Source organism: Schistocerca gregaria, chromosome 1, assembly GCF_023897955.1.
Source record: "Schistocerca gregaria isolate iqSchGreg1 chromosome 1, iqSchGreg1.2, whole genome shotgun sequence".
Lineage (NCBI taxonomy): Eukaryota > Metazoa > Arthropoda > Insecta > Orthoptera > Acrididae > Schistocerca > Schistocerca gregaria.
In genome coordinates, this window is record NC_064920.1 from 1,159,986,945 (window position 1) to 1,160,007,775 (window position 20,831).

The window sequence follows — 20,831 nt, forward strand, 5'->3', positions numbered from 1 at the left end:
TAAATTCATTTGCTACCGATAGCTATGATTGTATGGAAAAATTATTACCATAGTAGTAGTTGTTGCTGAAAGGATGCTGACATTCGAGCCTTTGTCAACTAAATACATGAGTTTGTTGTACTTGTCTTGGACATAAAGTCGGTGTGACATGGAGGTACTGTGAATTCGAAAGTGCTTATTTGTGCACCTCAAGCCAGATACAGTCAATGCTAGGTCCATGTGGGTATGGCTTGATGGAGCACTTTCATTGCATATCAGATTATCTAGACATTGTCCACTGGAGCAACAAGCCATGCCTAAGTCCAGTCACTGCACCTAGTCACTGCACCCCTTTGGATAAGGACGTGGTTGATTACATTTGCATTCCAGCTGCCCAAAGTGTGCAATGTAAAACACACTTTCAGCAGTTGGCTATCGTCAACTCGTGTTCTAAGTCTTCTTGTAGACTGTAACAATGTGATCTACAAGCTAAGCTGCAACCACTGTGCTGTGTTATATGTGAGCATGACAACCAACAAGGTGTCTGTCCGCATGAAGGGCCACTGACAAACTGTTGCCAAGAAACAAGTGGACCACCCTGTTGCTGAACATGCTGCCAAACATGACACCCTACATTTCAATGACTGCTTCACAGCCTGTGCCATATGGATCCTTCACACCAACATCAGATTTTCTGGATTGTGCAGGTGGGAACTCTCCCTGCAATACTCTTACGTTCCCGTAACCCTCCTGGTCTGAACCTTTGTTAGTCACTATCCAGCCCCTTCCATGTTCCCATTATAGCACTACATAGCTGTCATTCCACCATCACACTCAGTCTGCCTGTAGTCTGGTTTTAGTTGCCTGAGACACCAGCCGCGCGCGCGCGCGCGGGTGTGTGTGTGTGTGTGTGTGTGTGTGTGTGTGTGTCCGTCTATTGTATTGTGGATCAGCGACTCAGCATCTCTGCTATATGGTTATGGTGAGTACCAACTTTCATAATATTGTCCTATGAGACAGTGTGTTGTGTGTCAGTGGAAGTGTTTGGAACTGCACGGATTTGCCACTGGAGAACATCGAAGTTGTGTTGTAGTGAACCCACCTATTTCTCTAGTGGGAATTCGTGATATTTATCCTCAATGTCTGCGTCTCTACTCCCTGAAATGCTGTCCAATTTGTGAGTGGGAGTGCCTGAGAGTGATAAAATTCGTCTGCAACTAGTAGCTGCAAATCGAGAGAAGAGGAGGTGCCAGAAATCACTGCCCTCTTGACTGAGAAAGGGAACCCACCCAAACTTGCCTAAGTTGTCCTTTTTCCCCCTAAGGTAAGTCTTTCCGCTCCCAGGATTGGAATGACTCCTTACACTCTCCCTTAAAACCCACATCCCTTCGTCTTTCCCTCGCCTTCTCTCTTTCCTGATGAGGCAACTATGGGTTGCGAAAGCCTGAATTTTGTGTGTGTGTGTGTGTGTGTGTGTGTGTGTGTGTGTGTGTGTTTGTGTGTCTATCAACATACCAACACTTTCGTTTGGTAAGTTACATCATCTTTGTTTTTAGATATATTTTTCCCATGTGGAATGTTTCCCTCTATACATATAATAGAGGGAAACTTTCCACGTGGGAAAAATATATCTAAAAACTTACCAAACGAAAGTGTTGGTATGTTGATAGAGACAATAACAAACACAAACATACACACAAATTTCAAGCTTTCGCAACCCACGGTTGCTTCATCAGCAAATAGGGAAGGAGAGGGAAAGACGAAGGGATGTGGGTTTTGACACTAGGATGAATGGTGCCGAAAACACACATGAATGCATACGCAGGGCCTCCAAGGCCTTTGGAGTTAAATTTATTTCTGTCAAATTTATTGTCATATTGAAAGATTCCTAAGATACAGTAACATGATCTGGTGGGCCTGATTAACATTTTATTAATTTTTTTAACTCTAAGAGTGAATTTTTATTAGTTACATCCATTTACATACAACATACACAAATAATTTTATTAATTCACTTATAAGTTGCAGTTTACAATTTATAACATATATCACAACCAATTTCTTCAATTAAAATATGCTCATTATTCACAATATCATACATATAGGCAATATTTTGACAAAAAGTTATTATTCATTGTGGACATAAAATTGCATTTTTCTTAGTTTTCAACATGTGACAAACAAGAAGCACAAAGAACACCTCTATTTTCCTTACAAATGTTGGCTTTACACTTAATGTATGTCATAGCACTTTTCCTGTGTTTATTGTATGGACAATAATTGCATCTTCTTCTTTTTCCTGAAACAGGTAGTTAGTTCGGCAATATGACATCTTTTTGAACACCACATCTTTGCATGGCATCAACCATTTTCTTTGGAAGGTTAAGGATCTGAATACGAAGTTCCATTAGTGGTCTTACCGTTTCCTCTGCTAAATCTCTTAGGAACAAACCCATTTTATCACTCCTTCCACTATGGTATGTCAGATGTTGGGCGGAAGATACAATTTCACTGTTCATTGCTGCGACGTCCATCATATTCATCCATAATGCAAATGGCCATCTTCTTGTTTGTCTCTTGCAAGTGTAATAACGAATTTTCTGGTACATTTGATCTACTCCACCTTTCGTAGAGCTATAGAACTTTATTATATCTGGTTTCTTTCTTGCATCTTGCACGAGTTTCATCAATGTTTCTGTCATGATGCATTGTGCTAATGAGAACGGCAGACTTTTTTCTTTTTGGGAACATAACTCACCATTGTAATGTCACCTCTAAATGCAAACAAAGAGGAATGAATCTCTCGAGGCAGATGGTTTCATCTCATTAGGGATTTCTGGTTTATTTTGTTTGATTGTTCCCACCACTGTAATTTGCATCTGAAGCATCTCTTCTGCCAGCTGCACACTAGTAAAGAAGTTGTCAACAGTAATATTTTTTGATGATCATTCAACGCTTTTAGAAAGACCTTTCACCACGTTCAATCCCAGATTTTTCTGAATAGGTTCATGGGGCTTCCTTCCCATTTAAACAATTCCGTCTAAAGTGTATGTAGATGTAGCATCACATAACCAAAATATTTTTATGCCATACTTGGTTGGTTTAGAGGGCATATACTGGGGTAAGCTGCATCTTCCACAGAATGCGACTAGCTGTTCGTAAACTGTGAGCGAATCATTGGGAATCATTCTATTTCTACACTTGTCCAGAAATAGTTCCCATACATAGTGAACAGCTACAAGTTTGTCATCTGCAGATTAAACTTCACGGGTATGCCTGTCATCAAATCAAATCATTCTACTTATATCCTCGTATCTATTTACTGACATGGTGGCCTTATATGTAGCATTTTCCTTTTTATCCAAGAATAATTCTCTAATAGGGACATCCCAACTCTTCTCAACACCAGAAAACAGTAAAAGACCAAGAAAACCATCAATTTCAGCAAGATAAACATTTTTCCACGTTTTACCACGTAAAGCGGCCACTCTTCCGTCTTCAATATTTGTGCAATTGATGATTTCCTCTAGTATTTCCTTGGAGATGAAATAGTCCCAGGCATCCTTAGGTTTACAGGTTTTCAAACCACAGGATGGACCAGGTGCCTTCTTTACGATATTATGGACAGGCGTACGAAAAGTTGCAGGTGGATCTAATTTCCAAATCGTTCCATTCCGACTAATGTATATGTGGCCTTCCATACCTTTTTGTGGTGGTTCTTCATTTTCAGACTCTGATGAAGTAATATTATCGGAAGGACTGTCAACTGCCTCAATATTCATATCTGCAGGTTCATTGGCTGATTCTTCACTACTTGCATCTTCAAAAATACTTCCTTCCCATCTTCTTCAAACCACTGAGCCTCAAAACTTTCAAAATTAGTTTCATCTGCATGTACTGACTCTCTTGCTTTGCGTGTCGAAGCCATAGCAAAAGGTGTGTCTCTCGGACAGCAGCTTGTGCAGCACTAAATGAGTCATACTCTTAACAATATGGGCCTTGCAGCAACAAACAAACTACAGTAACAATGAGGGTGACAAGAGCAGCACAGGATAACAATACTATGCAATAATAAAACATTTGATAGCAAAAAGATGAATAATACATCGACATCGCCGATATGTGAAAGTAATGTGTATTATTTTTTATTTATACTATTACTAATACAGCTACTGCTGCTGTTAGCACTCCTGTTGCTGGAAATACCACTACAGTCGTTGTTGAATTAATAACTGCTCCCAAACAAATGTTGAAGACAATATAGGCTAAAGAACATTTATAAATGTGTGAGGGCTTCTGAAGCCCTGCTTATGCATTCACGGTGTATGGGTAAACGTATTCAATTACACAAAAAACTTAAAAAGCTATCTCATTCGGACTTGATAGGAGGAATGTCACAGTGTTAGTGAAAGAGTACTGGAAAGCAGTTTGAAATCAAACAAAAAATTACAGAATTTTGTTTAAAATGAAGACACACAAGGGCCTCGGAGGTCCTGTAAATGCATCATAGGGTTAAGGGAGAGGGTAAGGAGTCATTCCAGTCCCAGGAGCAGAATGACTCCTTACCTTCTCACTTAAAACCCACGTCCTTTCTTCTTTCCCTCTCCTTCCCTATTTCCTGATGAAGCAACCGTGGGTTATGAAAGCTTGAAATTTGTGTGTGTGTTTGTGTTTGTTATTGTCTCTACCAACATACCAACGCTTTCGTTTGGTACGTTACAGCATCTTTATACTGTGAAGCAGTAGTCAAAATGCCTGATGCCTTAAACAGACCATGGTGAGCACCACATATTATTCTAGCAGCAAAGTAGACTTCATTTCTTAAAGATGAGTTACCCCAAATCATCATTCCATATGACTTTACTGAATGAAAATACAAAATATATTTTAACTTACTGGTTTATGCCTACCAAAAATTTGCTTTGATTCAAAATGGAAATTTAGCTGAACCAAGTTGTGTTTTTCCAGTTTCAATTCTCATCAATGTGGATGCCTGCAATTTTTGGAGCTTCCATCCTAATTATTGTTTATTTACTGTGTGTTACACTTACCACTCTAGTAGATCCCCTTGATGGGCAGAACTAAACACGCTATGACATTTTTAAATTGAGAGTGAGACCATTTGCAGAAAACCACTCAATATTACTTTTAAGGGCATAATTTATTACTTCTTCAGTAGCTATATGTGTCTTTGTACTGATCACTGCAGTAGTGCAACTGTAATTCTATTCCTTCTATATTAGATGGAAGATCAAATAATATACGGGACTGCAGCTGGGTGATGTTGTTGACAACTGCCAATATTTCAACAAGTGACCACCCTTTCCTCTTCAAGGAAAAGCTGTTGAAAATGACAGGCTGGTCACCTGTCAAAATACTGGCAGTTCTTGATGAAACTACCCAGTTGTAATTCCATACATTATTTACACACTATATATGTCATGAGAAACTAAATTCTCAGATGGTAGATCATTGGCATATATAAGAAAAAATAGTCAAGCTAAAATCGAGGTTTGTGGAATGCCGTAATGATTTCTCCCCAGTCAGGAGAATTTCTCCTGCTTACATTGGTTGGCATACTGTCAATTCCATATGAAAGAAAAACATATATATTATAAGAAGAACTTTAAATTTAATAGTCTACCCAGAATAGTGCAAACTAGCCACATCAAATCCATTTAATACACATAACACACTGTCACCTAATAATCAACATCCTGTTTCATACATCCCAGTAATTTCTAAAATAAATTTGTGCTCATTAATTTGAATATAATAACCTAGCATGTTCTGTGCAGTCTGAGTTCAGATTTAGCCTCTGGATGGCAAAAGCAGTTAAGAGAATTGTAAAAAAGGAAACCTTTTCGTTGCCATTACTCCTATAGAGTGCAGTTGTGTGTGATATAATCAGCTGGAGCTTGAAGTAGGGTCTCATGTTGCCAATGTGTTAATCTCAGTTCTTTTCTTATTTTTGAGAATGGGAGTTAGTTTGTAGAGCTACATCTGTAGCTACCATTATTATAAAACACCAAAAATTCTAAGACAAATGTGGTTAAAATATATGAATCTCTGAAACTCACAAGGGACACACTTAATCAAAACTGCATCTCCTAATATTTCACACATCAGCACATCATGCACAGAAAATGTACCTATCAACCAATTCGCCACATGTGGGAATGAAGCAACTTATTGCTTCTATATGGCACTCCATACTCACAAGGGACCTTACCAAATGGCCCTCTCCGATTTTCTTCATACATAAGGGCTTTTCAGGTCAGTATCCAGCCACAAATCTTCTAAAGCAGAATGACACAATTCTCAAACATATATAAATAAAATAAAAAAATTACAAAAAATTGATATTTCCAAGCACTGTGAAGTACAAAGAACTATAATCATGGGATCATTGTTTGAATGTCACTAGTAGGGTACTTTTCTTTTGAAGTCAATATTTGCAAACAAATGGATATATTAATTAACAAATACTGAACATAATTTTTTAAATGAAAATATATTATTTTTCATTTTAATTAATGGTCACAAGGAAATAAATTAAAATTTGACAGAGATATGTGTAAGGCCTTTTCATTAAATATATATATTTTTTTACATCAATGATATTTTTCAATTCCTGGAAATAAAAAAAAGTATTCAATTTTCTATATAATGTTTCACAATTTTCCAAAAAATTAATTTGTCATGAATACTTGCATTTTCATGTGAATACTAATTAAAAATAAAATGATATTATTTCTATTAAAATTATGATTCAATACTTGTTAAATAACGTTAACATTTCTTACAACACAGAAATTAAATAAAAGGCTGTAGAATGCTATTAGAGATATCCAAAATACCAACTTCACAATTACAATCCAATTACGCTACAATGTAAGCTACAGCTGGATTCGTTACAACACTGCATAATGTTTTGTATGTAACAGTGCTAGGAAATCTATCTTCAAAAGGAAATTTTTTATTGTTTTAGAGATATGATTCTTACTTTTTTTTAGGAAACTGATGTCTGGAAACTGCCTCCAAGTCCTGTAAGAATGAAGCAAGTAAGAGATGGTCACCTGAATGTTTTACCAATGGGAACCTGATCTCCAGTCTCTGCTTGTTTCCTATTACATGACATGAAGACATACTATGTCTTCTAGCTACCACTTTCTCATATCTTGGTTAAAACAACAGTCTAGATCACAATGATATTTATTACTTATGACCGGATTCAACTTTAAGTTAAAATCATGTTCAGAATGTGAGCCCTGCAAGGGTAAGAGTAGCAGAGGTACAGAGAGTACTAAAAAACATAAAATTACAAGAAAATACACAAATATCCCTACAGCTGGTGTTGGCAGCTCCTCAGCTGATCTCTTGGTAACACAATTGTAACCGTGACTGACGACCGTAGAGCCATGCGTAAAACAGTGTGGAATCCCCACACTAAGCACAGATTACATCAACACCAGCCAATGGAAATGTTTCACAAAAAGTGAAATGTGGATGTTATATGAAATTTTCAAACTATGTTCTCGCCTGCTGCTACACTCACCTAACGTCCAGAAGTTCTCTGCTCATCTCACTGGAAACTAATTTACTATCTACTAATTATTAATTGGTGTAGCAGAATTGTTTGTAATGTAATTTGTATAGTTTGTATTTGTGTTGTTTGTAGTGTAATTTATATTGTTTAATCTGCCAACATGTGTGATAAATGTGGATGCTGTCGTAGATTAGTGAGTACGGGAGTGAAATGTCAGGATTGTGCGTTGGTGTTTCACTGGGGTGATTATAGTGGGGAAGCTGTTATAGTGCCAAATGAGGCTTACCAATGGAGTTGTAGTTTATGTAGCCGTGACAAGAAAATCATAGAACAGGGAAAACAGATTTGTGCCCTTCAGGCTGAACTAGAAATGGTGTACTTCGAATTAGACAGGTTGAAGGGGGAAAGAGAGAATGGGAGCTGGGAACAGGTAATAAATTGTAGTCAGAAGGTGAAAACCCCAGAAATCACTCTTCAGATTCTAGTGAGCAATCATTTTGATTTGTTACCTGAATTAGAAGAGCCTCAAACAGTTTTTGAGCAAAGTAGGGTGCAGCGGACTCATAGTAACAATTGTAATGCTAGGTCGGGAGTAACGTCAAGCAGAAAGAAAAGTCCTGCTGTTAGGTAGTAGTCATGGGAGAGGTGTAGGTCAGTTGCTACAGGATAGGCTAGGAGTCAAGTATCACTTCACAAGCATTGTGCAACCTAGTTCTAAGCTTAGCCAGGTTACAGAAAAGGGAGGGGCCTTGTGCAAAGATTTTGATGGTGAGGACCATGTTCTTGTAGGAGGAGGAACAGGAAAGAGTCTGGCTAGCAATTGGGAAAATCGTATTAGGTGTGACCTGGATGTAATAGGAGCAGCAACAGCTCACACTCATGTGGGGCTTGTGGATGTTTTGCAGCATCATGACTGGCCCTGGGTTAATAAGGCTGTCAACCCTGTTAACAGAGAGCCCCCCCTCTGTTAAGAGGGTTGACACAGGGGTGTTACAGTTGGCAGAAACTAAATATCACATCTGTGCTGTGCCTGTTGATGCAAATGGGAGCTGGGGTTACACTACTCATGACCTGTACCTGATTAGGAGGGGGAAGGATAGCTTAGTTGATCTTCTTGCAGAAAATGTAAGGGGGGCCACATACACACAAGCCAAAATCCCTGTGATTACTGGAGTCAGAGGTACACATTTTTTTAGGTTAGAGTCAGGCTGCAGACAGAGAGTACTGAAAGAGATTAAAACAGAACTGCGACATAATGTCTGTAGCAGTATCCAAGAAAATAAAATTTGTATGCTTCATCAGAAAATTAGAGGATTGAAAAATAAGATGGATGAGCTTCTCGTATGCCTAGAAAATGGGGTAAATTCTGAAGGTATAGATGTTTTGTCTCTCTCTGAACACCATGAAACCACAGGGATGGAGAAGCTAAAATTAAGGGATTACTGATTAGCATCTTACTCATGTAGAGTCAACACAGAAAAAGGAGAAGTTGCTACTAATATAAAAACTGGACACAAAGTCAAAAATATTGAAACAAATAGTTTTTGTGTAGATCAGGTCCTTGAAGCATGTGCTTCTGAGTTGCTACTGCAATTTACATCTATAGTAACTGTAACAATCTACAAATTTCCTCAAGGTAACTTTCAACTATTCATGACAAATCTAGAGGCATTATTGAGCTATCTGTCAGACAAAAAGAAACAGTTAGTGGTTTGTGGTGATTTTAATGTAGACTTCTTAGAAGATACAAATAGGAAAAATGAGCTACAATCTTTGTTTGGTTGTTTCAATCTAGTTTCTGTTGTAAATTTTCCAACTCATGTGCAGCAGGATAGTAGGTCACTTACTGATAACATTTTCATGAACAGTGCTCAGGCAGAAACAATTAGTGCGTACCCAGTTGTTAATAGGCTATCTGATCATGAAACACAGTTAATGGAAATAATACATATAGCACTTTACAGGCTTCAGGCAGGTTCATACAAGGCAGGGAGGCTTATTGATGTGAACAGGGTACAGAGTTTTAAGAGCAGCCTAGAAGAGGTAGAATGGGATGAAGTATACACAGAAAATGATGCTCATGCCAAATTGAATTTATTCCATCGTAAATTTGCCTCAGTATTTCAGAGTTACATTCCTGAAACGTTGTCTAAAAAAGCCATTACAAAGTCAAGTAAGCCATGGATTACTAAAGGAATTAAGATATTGTGTAAGAGGAAGAGGGAAATATACGGACAGGCCAGAATAAGTCAGGATCCAACATTATTTGCTTACTACAAAAGATGCTGTAATATTTTAAGGAAAGTCATTAAGAAGTCGAGAAGCTTATGTGTTCTGACAGAAATTAATAATGCAGATAATAAGTTTAAAACTACATGGAATATTGTCAAAAGGGAGACAGGGCAACCTGACAGTGCACACCACATCATAGCAATAACAATTAAGCTAAACGATGATGATGTGAGTGATAATTCACAAGCTGCAAGTATTTTTAACAATCACTTTCTGAATGTAGCAGCAAAAATAGGGTAAAAGGGTTCAGTTGAAGAAGCAAAAAAGTATATTGAAAATGTCATTCCCCAGGACTTTATAAATAGCATCAACATCCCCCACTGAAATTAAGGGAATTATAAATATACTGAAAAAACAAGAGCTCATGTGGTGTTGATGGAATCTCTAACATAATTTTGAAGTGTTGTTCTAATTTAATAAGTGGAGTCCTTAGCAATATATGTAATGCTTCACTGGCACAGAGATTTTTTCCAGACAGATTGAAATACACAATTGTCAAACATCTTCATAAGAAAGGGGACAAGAGTGACTTAAGTAATTATAGACCAATCTCATTGCTGACTTCATTTTCTAAAATATTCAAAAAAGTTATGTATTCAAGAGTAGTCTCACATTTAAGTGAAAATAATTTACTCAGCATGCCACAGTTCGGATTCCAGAACGGTTACTCAACTGAGAATGCTATCTACACATTTACCAATCAAATAGTACAAGCCCTAAATAACAAATTATCACCAGCTGGTATTTTTTGTGAACTTTCCAAGGCATTTGACTGTATGGGTCATGTCACACTCTTAGGAAAACTCCGGTTTTATGGAATTGACGGCTACACGCACAGCTGGTTTGAATCATACTTAACAAACAGAAAGCAAAAAGTTGTGCTGAATACCACAAATAATGTTAGGAGGGTGGTAAATTCTAGTGAATGGGGAGTTATCACAAAGGGAGTCCCACAGGGTTCAATTTTGGGTCCTCTGCTGCTCTTTATTCATGTGAATGACCTCTCACTTAATGTTTAGCAAGTAGAACTAGTACCTTTTGCAGATGACATGAGTGTTATAATAAATCCCATTCCAGAAGAAGCAGCTGAAGATAGTGTTAGGACGTCTTTGAAAGAATTATTAAGTGATTCTCAGGAAATGGACTCCCCTTGTTTTGAAAGAAAAAAAACCTCACTATATTTAGTCTGTACACCGAATAGAGTCATACCAACAATTGATGGCTCTGAGCACTATGGGACTTAACATCTATGGTCATCAGTCACCTAGAACTTAGAACTACTTAAACCTAACTAACCTAAAGACATCACACAACACCCGGTCATCACGAGGCAGAGAAAATCCCTGACCCCCTGGGAATCGAACCCGGGAACCTGGGCGTGGGAAGCGAGAACGCTACCGCACGACCATGAGCTGCGGACCAACAATTGGTGTAGCATATGTACAGGGTTCAGTTAACAGGGTAGATTTCTCCAATTTTTTGGGTGTTCACATTGATGACAACTTGAACTGGAAAAAGCATATTACTGAGCTTCTCAAACAACTAAGTTCAGCTTCTTTCGCTCTTCGTATAATCGCTAGTCTTGGTAATAAACAGATCAGCCTCCTAATGTATTTGCACATTTCCACTCAATAATATCTTATGGAATAGTTTTCTGGGGTAACTCTCCACTTAGGCATAAAGTAATGATTGCACAAAAGAGAGCAGTGAGAATAATTAGTGCTGTTCACCCAAGGACGTCATGTAGGCACCTATTCATGGAATTAGGTATTTTAACTGCACCATCAGAATACATATATTCGCTAGTGAAATTCGTTATAAATAATTCATCTCAATTCACAAAGAACAGTGATGTTCATACGTACAACACTAGCGGGAAAAATGACCTTTCCTATATGTTATTGAAGCTGTCAGTTGCTCAAAAAGGAGTACATTATTCACCAACAAAAATCTTTGATCATTTGTCCATCTACGTCAAGTATCTGGCAGGTACCAGATCAAGTTTTAAATGTAGCTTAAAATCATTTCTTTTGGACAACTCCTATTCCATGGAAGAGTTTCTGTTTCAGACCGGTAAAAAAAAAGCAAATTTCAGTAATATTAATATTAGCATTATTCACACACACACATATATATATATATATATATATATATATATATATATATATAGATGTGAAACAATTAATAACAAAGAGATAGAGGGGCTGGCCAGTACTTACCTCAGCTCAGTACAGCCGATAGAAATACAAAACACAACCGAAAATTTAAAGGCCTTTAAATATGTCTGCTTGTGTCTGTGTATGTGCGGATGGATATGTGTGTGTGTGTGTGTGTGTGTGTGTGTGTGTGTGTGTTTGCGCGCGAGTATGTACCTATATTTTTTCCCCTAAGGGAAGTCTTTCCGCTCCCGGGATTGGAATGACTCCTTACCCTCTCCCGTAAAACCCACATCCTTTCATTTTTCCCTCTCCTTCCCTCTTTCCTGACGAAGCAACTGCCAGTTGCGAAAGCTCGTAATTCTGTGTGTGTGTTTGTGTGTTTTGTTCATGTGCCTGTCTGCCGGCGCTTTCCCGCTTGGTAAGTCTTGGAATCTTTGTTTTAATATATTTTTCCCATGTGGAAGTTTCTTTCTGTTTTTTATATATATATATATATATATATATATATATATATATATATATATATATATATATATATATATCTTGATCTGACTTGTTCCACATCGTATCGATAAAATAATCTATGGAACATGACATAACTAAACTAAACTAGGCCAGGTACGAATATATAAGTAGTTCAACCATTACACATCATCAGACAAATAGACTTTTTTGTTAAAAACAGCTGAAATTACAGAATGAGTGAGGAAGGACTGTCACCTAATGACACTGATATAAATGACACATACATTGTTCTTATCAATATTTTACCAGTAAACAAATGAACTAGAGAGAAGTAATTATATCTGTAATTATATGTACATGCATATATTATGTGAAAATATAATTTAGGAATAAATACATTAAAAGATACACCCATTAAAATGTATAAATGTCATAATCTATTTGTTAGGCAGTGCTCTCTAGTGCGTATTTGAAAAACCGGTCCTATCACGGAGATCGACACTTATTTTAATCAAATTGTAGCACAAGATTGCTGTTCTCCTATGGACATTGTTACCTATGTTTATGGAGTTTCTCATGTCACTGTCTCACATTTCTAACCACATCTTCTCACCTGCTGTTCCCTTGTCAGCCGGCCGGAGTAGCCGTGCGGTTCTAGGCGCTACAGTCTGGAACCGAGCGACCGCTACGGTCGCAGGTTCAAATCCTGCCTCGGGCATGGATTTGTGTGATGTCCTTAACTTAGTTACGTTTAATTAGTTCTAAGTTCTAGGCGACTGATGACCTCAGAAGTTAAGTTGCATAGTGCTCTGAGCCATTTGAGCCATTTTTTTCCATTGTCACCTCCTCAATCATTACATTTTTTGCTTTTCACTACAGATTAATCTGCAGTTTGCTTCTCACATAGTTTTGCTTCTATTTTGCATTTCGTCTCTTGTCAAACATTCTCTCTTTTATGGTTATATTTCTAGTGTTTCCTTCTGTTACTTCAGATTTTTTTTTCTGTCTCCTCAGTCACTCCGTAGCACTCAGATTTTTCAATCTTGTAGGTTGTCAGAATCTTCTTATTTTACTCCTTATCCTGTTCAGCAGTTTCCCAGGTGAATGACACCAGTCAAAACAATAAGGCACTTGTTCTTTACATTTTTAATATTCAATAACACTTTCAATTATCTTATATATCTCAAAGGAATACTCAGTTTTCATTGAAGGATGATCACAACTACACGAGAACCTATATAGAAATCATAAATTTAGTCACTGTGAAGCAATGAAATGAACAATCATTCCACTTTATGGGTGCATGATTAGTATTATAGTAACACAAATATTGTAACAAACTTGTGTTGAAAGGATATGAAAATGTCAATCTTGTGTTGTTAATTGCAATCCACAACCTGTTTATAAATGGTCTTGAAGATTTAATATGTCATCTAAAATTAAGAAACAAAGAACTAGTGGTTGCTGGTGATTTTGATATAGATGTCCTGAAAAACACTGTCAGTAAACAGTTACTGAAATCAGTTACATTGTATTCAATTTAATTTCTACTCTAAATTTCCCGACTAGGCTATACAAGTGTGCTAAGACTGCCATTGATAATATCTTTATAGACAATTCTAGGCAACTGAGCCACATTACAAAACCAGTAGTACGTGGGCTATCTGGGATATAGTTACGTTAGAGACAGTTAACTTAGAGACAGGTAGACCAGAAATGAGGAGGAACAAATAGCTCTAAAAATAAATGAAACCATATAAACAAGTATTTTGTCTCTGTTACTGATAGCATGGAGTTGTCAGGTTCAGTAAATAATGCAATGGAAGCACGACTCATGCCCGGTACTCACAGCTTTACTTCTGCCAGTACCTCGTCTCCTACCTTCCAAATTTTACAGAAGCTCTTCTGCAAAACTTGCAGAACTAGCACTCCCCCAGGCTGTGGCTAAGCCATGTCTCCGCAATATCCTTTCTTTCAGGAGTGCTAGTTCTGCAAGTTTCGCAGAAGAGCTTCTGTAAAGTTTGGAAGGTAGGAGACGAGGTACTGGCAGAAGTAAAGCTGTGAGTACCGGGCGTGAGTCATGCTTCGGTAGCTCAGATGGTAGAGCACTTGCCCGCGAAAGGCAAAGGTCCCGAGTTCGAGTCTCGGTCGGGCACACAGTTTTAATCTGCCAGGAAGTTTCATATCAGTGCACACTCCGCTGCAGAGTGAAAATCTCATTCTGGAATGCAATGGAATATCTGAGATCAAAGCACACAAGCAATCTCAGTAAAATGGAATTGACACTTACTTCATCTAAAGAAATAGAATCCATTATAAAGCTCTTGAAATCAAAGCATTCTAGTGGTTATGATAACATATCAACAAAGTTAATAAAAGAGTGTTCATGTGAGCTTAATTATATCTCAAGTTATTTGTGTAATCAATCACTTATCACAGGAACATTCCCAGACTGGCTTAAATATGCTGAAGTTATACCTCTCCACACAAAGGGGACAAAGAAATGCTGTCAAATTACCAACTGATTTCACTTTTGCCAGCTTTTTCAAAACTCTTCAAAAGGTTATGTTGAAGCGTCTACTTAAGCACCTTACGTACTGTCAAAGTCACAGTTTGGGTTTCTTAAAGAGTTCCAATATTGAGAAGGCTATTTACACTTACACTGAAAATCTCCTTAATTCATCAGACAACAGATTAGAGGCAACTGGCATATTCTGTGACCTGGCAAAGGCTTTTGACTGTGAATCAGAGCATTCTTTTAAGTAAATTAAAATATTATGGCATCGCTGGTAGTGCTGCAAAGTGGTTTCAGTCATATCTTACTAATAGAAAACAAAGGGTGTCATTACATAACACTTCAGCAGTAGGCAATCAGATGTCATCTGACTAGGAAGAAATCACATGTGATGTTCCCCAAGGTTCCATACTAGGTCCACTACTTTTTCTTGTGTTTATTAATGACCTGTCATCTGTTACATTACCAGATGCCAAGTTTGTCTTATTTGCAGATGATACAAACATTGCAATAAATAGTAAATCAAATATAAATTTAGAAAGGGCAGCTAATGAAATTTTTAATGGCATTAATAAGTGGTCCATAGCCAATTCACTGTCATTAAACTTTGAAAAGATCCACTGTATGCAGTTCAGAACTTCCAAGAGATTTCATTCATTAATTAAAACTTCGGGGCTGAATTGCCGTGGTCCATATAAAAAACTTCTTTTCCTTCCTGATATTTCGTTGACTACTGCGGACAACATCTTCTGAGGTGAGTCGGCACTGGCTGCTAGGCTCTGGAGGTCCCGCTTATATAGAGCTCTTAGATGGCGCCACCACTCATCACATGCTTTCGACTTTAAAACTATCTCTGGCTAGTGCCATCTCTCTCGATTACAGGTAATCGATTGTCACTTCTTCTAATAATTTCCGGGTATGCAGCCGGATCCCGTCGACATTCTGCCACGATATTTCGGCCCAGAGACGTCCGGCCATCATCAGGTGAGTACACAACTACTGAAGAGCCCAGATGCAGTCGCGGTATTTATACAGATTCTCGCGCACGTGTTGACATGCGCGGCATAGCCGAGTTGTACGTGCTGCCCTCGGTGGTGAAAGTAAAAGATCATCTAGTCATTGAGTATCGAATGACGCTGTCTATTCCGCTGTGAATGTATAATTTTAATAACAGGATTCCAAGTTTTATCCAGTTGAAATCCGTTGCAACGATTTATAATATTATCAGCAAGACGTATTTCCACTGATTCCTTGATTAAGGAATCCCAAAATCCGGAAACCGGAGCTAAAATTTTTGTTCCATTGTATTCCATTGAATGTCCCAATGAAATACAGTGCTCTGCTACTGCCGATTTTGACGGTTGCCGCAGACGGGTGTATCTTTCATGTTCTGTACATCGTTCATGGACAGTTCTTGTCGTCTGGCCAATATATGCAGAGCCACATTCACAGGGAATTTTGTAGACGCCTGCTTTCTTCAGTTGTAAATCGTCTTTAACGGATCCAACCAGGGCCCGGTTCTTTGCTGGTGGACGGAAGATAACCTTGATTTTATTCTTCTTCAGTAATCGGCCTATTTTCGACGACACATTCCCGGCGTATGGAAGAAACGCAGTTGATTTAAAGTCGTCATCAGCATTCTCAGTGCGCTGCTTCTTGTTATGACAGTTGCGCATGGCCTTTCTTATTTGGCGTGAAGTGTAGCTATTCTCTTTAAAAACCTTCTCCAAGTGTTCTAATGCTGCGTGAAGGTTTTCATCGTCCGATGTCAACACGTGCGCGAGAATCGGTATAAATACCGCGACTGCACCTGGGCTCTTCAGTAGTTGTGTACTCACCTGATGATGGCCGGACGTCTCTGGGCCGAAATATCGTGGCAGAATGTCGACGGGATCCGGCTGCATACCCGGAAATTATTAGAAGAACAAATACGCCGGGAAAATTTCAGAAGATTGTCACTTCATTTGTACAAAGTCGACCGCCAGTCGCCGACTCACCTCAGATGATGTTGCCCGCAGTAGGCAACAAAATGTCAGGGAGGAGAAGTAGTTTTATATATGGACCACGGCAATTTGGCCCAGAAGTTTTAATTAATGAAGACGCCGTCCGTGAAAGCTTACATGTTATGATTCCAAGAGATTTCCTTCTAGTGTGTGTATAAAATGTGATGACATGGAAATAGGAGAAGTTGAGAGTGTAAAATTCTTGGGATTAAAACTTGATAAATTCAGTTGGGAGCGACATACTAACAAACTGCTAAAGTGCCTAAACAAGTCTGTGTTTGCAATGCAAATGATGTCAGATGTAGGAGATATAAATATAAAAAAAGTCATATTTTGCTTATTTTCACTCCATTATGTCATATGGTATCATACTTTGGGGTAACTCCACAAACAGAGAAAAAAAGAGTACAGAAGCGTATAATGAGAGTAATGTGTAGTGTAAATCCAAGAACATCATGTCAAAACCTATTCAAAGAATTGGGCATACTAACCATAGCTTCTCAGTATATTTTTTCCTTAATGAAGTTTGTTGTAAATAATACGTCTCTTTTTCCAACTGCTTAGTACACAGTATCAATACTAGGAATAAGAACAATATACATAAAGATTTAAAATCATTTACTCTTGCCTAGAAAGGAGTCCAGTATTCAGCAATACATATTTTCAATAAGTTACCAGCAACCATTAAGAGTTTAGTTTCAGACAAGGCACAATTTAAACATAATTCAAAAGAATTTTTGGTGGCCAACTCCTCCTTTTCCATCCATGAATGTCTCAACAAGTCCAGTAGACCATTTACATCTTTGTAAAGTGTTTATCTGACATGTTCCACATCCAGAGGATTCCCTCTTTTGTGGGTCTATGGAATGAATAATTAATCTAATCTAATCCCAAGGTGATACATCTACATGACTACTCTGCAATTCACATTTAAGTGCTTGGCAGAGGGTTCATCAAACCACAATCATACTATCTCTCTACCATTCCACTCCCTAACAGCGCGCGGGAAAAACGAACACCTAAACCTTTCTGTTCGAGCTCTGATTTATCTTATTTTATTTTGATGATCATTCCTACCTATGTAGGTTGGGCTCAACAAAATATTTTCGCATTCGGAAGAGAAAGTTGGTGACTGAAATTTCGTAAAAAGATCTCGCCGCAACGAAAAACGTCTTTGCTGTAATGACTTCCATCCCAATTCCCGTATCATATCTGCCACACTCTGTCCCCTATTACGTGATAATACAAAAGAGCTGCCATTTTTTGCACCCTTTCGATGTCCTCTGTCAATCCCACCTGCTAAGGATCCCACACCGCGCAGCAATATTCTAACAGAGGACCAACAAGTATAGTGTAAGCTGCCTCTTTAGTGGACTTGTTGCATCTTCTAAGTGTCCTGCCAATGAAACGCAACCTTTGGCTCGCCTTCCCCACAATATTATCTATGTGGTTTTTCCAACTGAAGTTCTTCGTAATTTTAACACCCAGGTACTTAGTTGAATTGACAGCCTTGAGAATTGTACTATTTATCGAGTAATCGAATTCCAACGGATTTCTTTTGGAACTCATGTGGATCACCTCACACTTTTCGTTATTTGGTGTCAACTGCCACCTGCCACACCATACAGCAATCTTTTCTAAATCGCTTTGCAACTGATACTGGTCTTCGGATGACCTTACTAGACGGTAAATTACAGCATCATCTGCGAACAACCTAAGCGAACTGCTCAGATTGTCACCCAGATCATTTATATAGATCAGGAACAGCAGAGGTCCCAGGACGCTTCCCTGATATCACTTCAGTTTTACTCGATGATTTGCCGTCTATCTACGAACTGTGACCTTCCCGACAGGAAATCACGAATCCAGTCGCACAACTGAGACGATACCCTATAGGCCCGCAGCTTGCTTAGAAGTCGCTTGTGAGGAACGGTGTCAAAAGCTTTCCAGAAATATAGAAATACGGAATCAACTTGAGATCCCCTGTTGATAGCAGCCATTACTTCATGCGAATAAAGAGCTAGCTGCATTGCACAAGAGCGATGTTTTCTGAAACCATGCTGATTACGGATCAATAGATCGTTTCCTTCGAGGTGATTCGTAATGTTTGAATAAAGTATATGCTCCAAAACCCTACTGCAAACCGACGTCAATGATATAGGTCTGTAGTTAGATGGATTACTCCTACTACCCTTCTTAAACACTGGTGCGACCTGCGCAATTTTCCAATCTGTAGGTACAGATCTATCGGTGAGCGGGCGGTTGCATATGAGTGCTAAGTAGGGAGCTATTGTATCAGCGTAATCTGAAAGGAACATAATCGGTATACAATCTGAACCTGAAGACTTGCCCGTATCAAGCAATTTGAGTTGCTTCGCAACCCCTAAGGTATCTACTTCTAAGAAACTCATGCTAGCAGTTGTTCGTTTTTCAAATTCTGGAATATTCCATTCGTCTTCCTTGGTGAAGGAATTTCGGAAAATTGCGTTCAATAACTCCGCTTTAGCGGCACAGTCGTCGGTAACAGAATCATCGGCACTGCGCAGCGAAGGTATTGACTGCGTGTTGCCGCTTGTGTACTTTGCATACGACCAGAATTTCTACCAAATTTCGAGACAATCTTTCGTTGTGGAACCTATTAAAAGCATCTCGCATCGAAGTCCGTGCCAAATAGTTGGTGCTTATATTGTAAAGTGAATACACAGCCTCCACATCATCTTTTATGCAAAGAGTTAGAAAGTACCCGTAAAACTGGGTTGCTTTTATAGAAAATGTATTTATGTTAAACTGCAGATTGGTGTGTTGAGTATCTGAACTTGGTGTTGATATTTTTCTTGCATGCTTAAACGCAACATATTATGTCCTTGGTTCTATTCCTCAATTGAAGGATTAATGGATGTAAGGGGTAGAAACATGATTCTATGTTTTATGACTTACTTGGTCTGCTGTGATAGGGGAAACAAAATCCATGTTCATATCACAATAAAGATTAATGTCAAGTTCAAAGATAAAAGAAGGCTTAATTCAAAATAGTCTGGTCAAATTCAGGTTGACATGGTGAGGCAGAGAGTAGAATGTAAGTAGTGAGAAAATGACTTATGACTGTTGAGTACACACATCACAAGCAAAAATGATACAAGATAAGAACATGTTATGGAAATGTTTGGATGGGAAGTAAACAATAATAACTTTTTACAAAGTACAACAGTGGCGTAGAGGAAGTCGAGATGAACAGTTTTATACAGGACACTTGTGGTCTATCAAGTAGGGAAAGTAATGTACCTCAAACTGACCAACAAAAAACACTAAATTATTTGCGTGCCCCACGAGATTTTCATATTCTCTTGCTCTCTATGCACTATTAGTCCTAGAAAAAAAGATTTAGCAGGACACTTGCTGTAGGTTAATTTTGTACTAGGACACATTTTTACTTGAGGTCATGGTATTTGAGTGACACAAGAAAAACGTACAAACATCCCCCCCCCCCCCCCCCACACACACACACACACACTGACCCAACACAAATGCACACCCCTTCCATTCCCATCTGTCAGGATTTTTGGATATTGTCCATGGCACTCCGTCCTACATCTGAACAAAAATTTGCGACTACATGAATTAGTTCTCATAATCTACCTGTTTTGGTCTTCATAAATGAGGCTATTACACCACCAGTTGAGTCAGCTATTTCGTTCACATTACTAATTTAAACACACCCATGAGGATGATGAAAGAAAAATAACTTTTGCAAATATTATGCAAAAACTAATTACTGCCAATCTGATTAAAATTTAATCCTTACAAGAGCATTACTTTCAAGGTCGGAATTTACACAAATGTCAATTTTACAATTTGTGACTAAACCAGTG

At 38.3% G+C, this 20,831-nt stretch overlaps 1 protein-coding gene across 4 annotated transcripts in view; it reads right to left on the reverse strand.

Moving 5' to 3' along the window:
- Nucleotides 1-20,831, reverse strand: part of LOC126284120 (uncharacterized) — a 424,622-nt gene that overhangs the window by 104,308 nt on the left and 299,483 nt on the right. The window lies entirely within an intron of this gene.